General features: G+C 42.1%; 1 pseudogene; it reads right to left on the bottom strand.

Moving 5' to 3' along the window:
* Positions 1–1,163: 1,163 nt before the first annotated feature.
* LOC144256941 (acyl-CoA-binding domain-containing protein 7-like) lies at positions 1,164–7,457 on the bottom strand (annotated as a pseudogene).
* Between the last annotated feature and the right edge of the window lie 308 nt (positions 7,458–7,765).

The following is a 7,765-nucleotide window of genomic DNA, read 5'->3' as shown; positions in this document are numbered from 1 at the left end:
TGCAGCAGTACTGAGGATCAGGCGCAGGACCTCAAACATTCTAGGCAATGCTCTACCACTGAGCTACATCACCAGCCCTTTTTATTTTTTGAGGCAGGGTCTCACTAAATTGCTCAGGTTGAACTCAAACTTGTGATCCTCCTGCCTCAGCTTCCTGAGTAGCTGTGAGAACAGGTGTATCTTACCACATCCAGCTTTCAAAGATCCTGTGAACCAACAAGAAATACTGAGTACTGTGGGTCAACATCATTCCAGACTCTACATTTTCACTCCAACAAAACTGATCTCAAGGGGCATAGATCACTAGATACATTTTAGTTTGATTCTTTTATGTTTTAAAGGTAAAAATTAAAAATTTTCACAGTGGCTTTTTTCCTTCTTTGAGGAGCTAAAAACAGACTTATAAATTTCTTCCTTCCTGGTTTGTTTGTGGTGCTGGGGATGGAACCCTGGGACTCATGCACATTAGGCATCTACCACTGAGTGAGCTATACCCCCGGGGGGCCCACAAGGGTGGACTTGAAATTGTAATCCTTCTTCCTCAGCCTCCCAAGAAGCTAGGATTACAGATGTGCAACACTGCACCCGGCTGCTGTTGATTCTTAATAAACTGTTTTTATTACCCCAGTAGCACTCCCTCAATATTGAGAATAGATTCATCAAAAGAGCAAATAATCATGGGCTGGGGTTGTAGCTCAGTGTAGCACATAAGAGGCCATGGGTTTGATCTTCAGCACCACATAAAAATAAATAAATAAAATAAATGTATGTGTCCAACTAAAACTAAAAAATAAATAAATTTTAAAAAGAGCAAATAATCAAAGTTTTGGTATACAGGTAGGACTGTAGCTCAGTGGTAGAGTGCTTGCCTAGCATGCCTGAACCCTGGGTTTGAACCAATACTACCAAAAAAAAAAAAAAAAAAAAAGTTTGGTATACGTACTCCAGAGCAATGATTTTTTTAAAAGAACCTTTAAAGTTACCTGGTTTAAGCCAGTGAAATTTAGTTAACTGTGCATTTTCATCATACTCCTAAATATTATAAATCTTGCTCATAGCCAAAATATCTGTGGTCCAGTGTTAACAGTGCATTTCCCACTAAATGTAAGGTCAAGATACCATTATGAAGACTTCAGAAGGAGCACATTCTCATCTATTGCACTCTAAATTCCATATTTTTCGATCAGCTCTTTTGCTTTAGAAATATAGGCACTCATGGCATCCTCCTTGGACAACCCTAGAAAGACACAAACAGATCCCATCACCTCCCTGGTTGGTGCAGTGGGAGAGTAAGAAGTACGAAGGCTGACTTGAAATCTGTTGAAGAATTAAAACCTTTTTGGAGGCTCCATGCTTCCCACTTCGCCCTGCCTTTGACATCCAACAGTGCTGGACATACTGCAAAAGAAGCAAAGAGAGATTGTCAAGTTGACTTCTTACTGCACACTTTCACAAACACTAAGTATGTCCTTACATTTTAAAAGGATAATATAATACCGATATCAATGTCTCCAATGACAGCTTGCTTGTAAAGGCCATAGATTTCCTTCAATCTTCATCCTCCGGTCTTGCTTTCAGCTTCTTCACATCTTCTGTGGCCCTGTCAAAATCTGCCTAAAGCCAAATAAAATAAAATAACACAAAAACAAAGCAAAGAAAAAGGCACACAGTGCATGGGCTAATGTTAGGAAGGCCCATTGCACTTTGGGAGTGTTGACCACCAAGGAATGGGACTCGAGAGGAGAGGAGAGGGAGGGGGTCAAATAGAAATGAGCTATTGCTGCTCAGTTTCCACCAGAATTATCCTAATTTATTGGGACTCATGGACACTTTACCTGATATATAGACAAAGTATGGATAACTAAATAAGATTCATGACATTGAAAAGGATCAATTTATGTATTTTAAAGGGCACCACAATCAGTGCAGCTTTCTGGATCATCTTATGAACACCACTGTCCTCTCCTAGGTCCAGGACATTCCTCTGGCAGTGTCCACACTCTTCAGTGACAGTATCTTTTTACTTATCTAATGTATTAACTTGGTTCTGAGGGCAATCAATACCATTGATTTAGTTGGATTTCTCATAGAGTTTCAATACAGAAACCCCAGATTAAAAGACTTAATATGAACTAATGTCCAGAAAAGAGAAGTTGTTTGGCAACATAAAGCTGATCAGCAAACTGAGCACACAAATACACTTGAGTGGGAAACTGTCTGCACCATCCTGAATTCTCTCCGAAAAACCTAGTCTCTCTGTGTGAGTCAACTTCCTGTCACTAGAACACACACTGGAGATAAGTTAAATTATAAAGAGGAAAGGTTTATTTGTGTCCACAGTTCTATTAAGCCCACAAGTGACTGGCTCCATGGCTTTGGGCCAGTGGCAAAGTAGCATATCATGGCAGCAGTTCATGGTGAATCAAGACTACTTTACTCATGGCTGAGAACAAAAGAGAGGAAGGAGGAAGGTGTAAGGCCCACAGTCCACATCAAGATCATGCCCCTAATGACTTGGAGCCTTCCCACTAGCCTCCTCCTCTTTTTAAAAAGTTTTGCCATCCCCCAATAGTGTCATGTATAGGTATATTATACCATAGGATTGGTCCCCCTCTGAGGGACATTCCAGACCCTAAATATAGCACTTCCTACCTCCCAAGGCCTTTAGCTCTTAGACCAGGACAGCAGCTGCTCTCTTGGTAGCTTCCACTCAGGGAGGAAGTCCAGCTCTACCTGCCCTAGAGTCTGAGCACTCCTGGACACTTCATCTCTTAGCTGATTATTTTTCTTATTAGAATATCTTATTCTTTTTAATAAACTGTATCTACCTTGTGGCATTTGCTTTAAGTTGGGGGTAAGCAGGAATCGTCAGTAGCCTGGGTATCAAATTAGGGAAGGTGAACATCCATCCGCCTTATATTATTCCTCCGATGTCAGTGTTCCCTTTTGGTTCAAAGGCCTGGGAGAGAAAGTGAAGAGAAAGCCCCACTGTAAGCTTAGAAGCCTATGAGCTCAGCAGTGTTGCTGGGTAAAGCCAGCCCCAAAGACGGGGCAGTAGCACAGCCAGAATTGTTTTATGATGAACATGAGTCATCTTTAAATTGGAGACCAGGGTTTTCAGGCTAAATAACCTTGAAAATGGCCCTGCTTCCTAACAGATTTCTATAGGAAATTGAGAAGGATGTGTGCATGTGAGAAAGTTGCCTTATCCTTCAAGAAAACTCAGTTGCTGAGTTGGTTAAGGACATGGTTAAGGACACAGGCTTTGGGTTGATATTCATTGTTATTACTAAAGAGCTGGGTTACCTAGGGCAAGTTACTTAACCTGTGTCTGTTTCTTCATCTGGAATATGAGACAATAACAACACTTAAAATTGTTAGGAGAACTTAAATAAGTTAACACATGTAAAGTACTCAAGAGAATGCCTGGCAGATGGTGATTATTCAATAAGGGTCAGCTATTATTAGTTGTATTAAAAGGCTCGTTGGAGGAGTGGGTTTAAAAAGAAGCTCTTGATAAAAGCACAATTATGAAGACATGAAAAACACTTTTAGCTTATCATTAAGCAAAGAACACAAAATTGTTTCAATATACTCAGCTTTGAAAGTTATGTAGAAAAAATAAAACTATAAATAAATATACTAAAATAGGTAAACAGTAATTGCCTCTGACTATTGGTAGGTTTTCTGGGTTTTTAAAACTTCTGTAGTCTCCAAATTTTTCATAACATGCATGTAGTGCATGTACAAGGAAAACAAAACAATTGCTGCATGAGTGATCAGGGCTCCAAAGGACAAGCCAGGCCAGGTGACTGAGGGTCAAGGATGCTTCTCTTCAGGTGTATCAGCATCTCAGAGGTTCTGTGCTATGAATATTCATGCTATTCTCCAGTGACACCAACTCAATTCCTTTTGGCCAGCCAACCCTTGATTAATATTCTAAGGTTTCTAAAAAAGCATGCAAGCCCCCTGTCTTGCATGAAAAAGTTTCTGGGAACTTATTCTTCATATTCTGGGGGCTACAGAACCACAAAAAGGTCTAGTGAACATCTTGGACCCCTTCCATGCTGACCCTGACATGCTGTCCCATGCCATTTCAGCAGTCCCCATCTGTCCCTCCTCCCTCCCCAGGTAGGGAACACTGCCCAGAATTCCTCTGTATGCAGCCTGCCTCCCCCGGCACCTCTATTTGAACTGTTCCTACTTTAGGGTGCTATTCCACTGTCCCTTTCACCATGATGCCTCTCCCTCCCCAACTGCAGTAAGCAGCAATGGAGATAATACTGGACTTGCACAGCATACTCAAGATTTCTATTCTACCTTTGAGGCACACTGCTGTGGGGCTCTGCAAGACACCAAGCTCCTCTGAGGTACAGCTTTGGAGAAAAAAAAAAAGGTACTACAGGGTGGACATCCATAATCTGAAAATATAAAACCTGAAAAGCTTCCAGGTTAGAACTTTTGGAGTGCTGATAAGAAAGTTTCTCACTTACTACCATGAGCACATTCAAAACACAGGTACACTAAAAATACATAAAATGACCTCCAGGCTGTGTGTGTACGGCATTCACATATAAAACATGAGTTTCATGTTTAGACTTGAATTCCATCCCCAAGATATCTCATTCTGTTTACTGAAATATTCCAAAATCTGAAATGCTTTTGGTCCAAAGTAGTTCAGATAAAGGAAAACCAACTTTTATGAGTCTCAGCAGGAAGGTGTGAGGACTAAACCCAATCAGAAATGTAAATATTAGATGATTTGATTCTGTGGACTCTTCCCTCACAGAGCTCATCACTGGTACCATGCCAATCAACAGTACGCTGAACACCTAGGACGGGTCTGGCCTATGCTAGGCAGGCAGTGACAAGCCGACAGTCTGCTTGAAGGAGCTGAGAATCCAGAGGGAGACATGCAGGGCAACAGTGACCTTGTGAGACTTGCTATAAAGGAGGAGCAGGTTGCTCTGAGACTGGAGGAGGGAGTGGCAGCCCAGAGGGGATGGCCATCTAGAAGCCTTCCCAGAGGGATGAGCCGGGAGAAGGTGGTTAGTGTTAGCTGAGTAGACAGGGGCGACAAAGCTACTCCAGACAGCATGGACAGAATTTACCAGTGCTCAGCACAAAGGACGGGTGGACTTGCTTTGGTTTGTTCCATCACATACATAATGGAGTGCAGGCATAAACACGCACCTTGGTGGCCACAGCTGAGCTTCACACACTGCCAGCAGGTGACAAAGGCAGGTCTGAGTCCAGTCCATATATCCTTCTTGGATGAATTAAAGAGTGACTGGATATTAGGAAGATCACAAAGTTATAAAGGTGAGACACAGCTTTAATCTCTTTTTAAAAAATACACAGTCTCACTAAGTTGCCCAAACTGGCCTCAAACTTACAAAATCCTGCCTCAGTCTCCCAAGTCACTGGATTATGGGCTGCACCACATTTCACCCTAGCTGAAGACAGCCTTGAAGGATAACTCACACTTAATTCAACTTCACTTTCTGCAACCAAAGCACATGGGCATCTCACATGTGACTTTGATAAAACCTTTTTGAACCATTCATTCCCATGAGGAACTGAATCAGGTAGATAAGAACTCCTCACAAAGTAATTTCACAGATCTTAATAACACATACATGTGGGGAAGAAGAGTTAGTTAGTTGCTGAATGTAAAATCACAAATCCTCCTAGACTTGAAAAGATGTACCTCCTTGAAGGGACAGTTTGCTATTTTTAGCTTCACCATGTAGGAATGAAATATGTCCAGTTAAGATGACTTCAGTCCTCCTAAAGCTTTGCTGAGGGAGTAAACACATTGCAATTTAAAGATAAAACTGAGGGATCATAGCTGAGTTAGGAATTCCATTTATCTTGTTGCTTCCAGGAGTGTCAGCCACTTCTGTTTATTCTAGCATAAAACTTAGAAGATTGGGGCTCCTATGCTTGCGCCCCTTCTTCTCATTTCTACTGAGTGAGTCACTGATAGCATCTTGGTGCAACACAAGTGCCAGTGCAATGTCTGCCATAATGCCAGTTAGGTTATGAAGGCTTAAATATATGAGCTAGTTGTTCGTCTTTTAATTTTTATTTTTATTAGTATTTTGAGACCTTTTTTGAAATTATTTTAGATTTAGGTAAAAGTTATAAAACTAGTATGATTTCAGTGTACCTTGTACTCAGTGTCCCTGCTGTCTTTTTAAAATGGTATTTTCTCCAATATTCTGAGTACTCAAGTGAATTGTTAGTAGATAACATTATGGTGGGTGCTATTAATATTTATTAGCCTGTTGCTCTTCTGTGATGATTCTAAACCTTTAAATCCTTACTGAAAATATTTTTAAAGCAACAGAGAGAAAAAAATAGATATTAAAAACCCAGTTAACAACAATAGTGAAAAACCATATTACTAAGCTAAATAACAATCATTTAGATCTTTTGATTTGAAGGAAGTTTTGATTATTTGGGGAAAAGTTCAGTATGACTTAAGTTATCTAATGAGCTTATTCTTATTGCACATTTATCCTCTACCAGGCACTGTTAAATGCTGTACCTGCAGCTCATTTAACAGTTATTTGTCCACCATTTCTAAATGAGAAGGCTGAGGCACAGAGATTAACTGTATCACTTACAAAGTGGGTGACAGGGCATGGGTATGAACCTCCATGACTCTCCATGGTGTCCTTAACCCACCCATAACATCTTGCCTGAAGAAATGGTTTAAAAAATTAGTTTTGCTTATTCTATGAAATTTTATGCATATAAACAATGTCACTTTAGAAGGATTTTAATGATAAGAAAATGCTCACAATACTAGGTATAGAAACAAAACTGCATATACACAATTACATAAGTGTGTGCACTCATATTGCACACACGCACTTGGAAGACTACAAAGGAGTCACCTGTCACGTTTAGCAGTGGTTATTGCCCCCGTGAAGGAGATCCTGATGATGCTTATTTATTTTATTTGTTCTCTTTCCCTAAGTTTTCTACTTCTAACATATCAATAAAACAGTATTTTAGAGTCTCACAGAACTCTGCTGTTAAGAGAGACACTTGTCTATGAGAACCCAAGTAGGTCCCAACACGAAGGTTTCCCTCCATGGATGTCACCTCCCTCCTGAAAAGAGTGGCTGGAGGAGGGCTCACTTAGGCTCCCAGAAGCCTGTGCCTACTTTTCCGCTCAGGGTGGTTTAACCAGTGTCTGGGCCCCAGAAGGGTTGCCACGGGGAGCATAGCTTGTCATCAACAGGTGGAAAAGTGCAGTCTATCTGCAATAAGAAGGCGCTGGGGCAGGTGTGGGAGTGACCACAGACAGGATCGCTGTCCAGCGCTTTCAGGTGAGGGTGGCAGGCATGCCAGTCTCATGCCCCATTTAAGTGCTTCCCTCTCAGAGCATCCCCCACCTCCACCCAGCTCGGCCTCCCTATGTCCTGTGTTACCTGCAGAGACATAGTGACAAAGGCAAGGATGCTGCTGCTCTCCTGGCGCTCGGTGCCTGGGGAAGGCGGGGCCGCTCCTTAAAGGGCAGCTGTCCTCCGCCCACTGCTCCCATTGGCCGCGCTCGGAGCCCCGGAGGCTCCCATGGGTCAGGTGTTGAGAGGGCGGGGCTGGGCAGTAAGCAGCAAAGTCCCGTGGGGACCCAAAGACATCGCCGCTTCGCTGTCCGCTTCTCTGCGCTGGCCAGGAGGAGAGAAGGGCTCTCGAGAGAGTTCCTCTCTGCCGCTGGATCGCCCATTTTCTCTGAGGAGTTGTTTCCAGG

The sequence above is a fragment of the Urocitellus parryii genome, chromosome 9 (assembly GCF_045843805.1).
Source record: "Urocitellus parryii isolate mUroPar1 chromosome 9, mUroPar1.hap1, whole genome shotgun sequence".
Lineage (NCBI taxonomy): Eukaryota > Metazoa > Chordata > Mammalia > Rodentia > Sciuridae > Urocitellus > Urocitellus parryii.
Note: the sequence above shows the minus strand (reverse complement) of the source record. Positions and strands in the feature narration are given on the sequence as shown.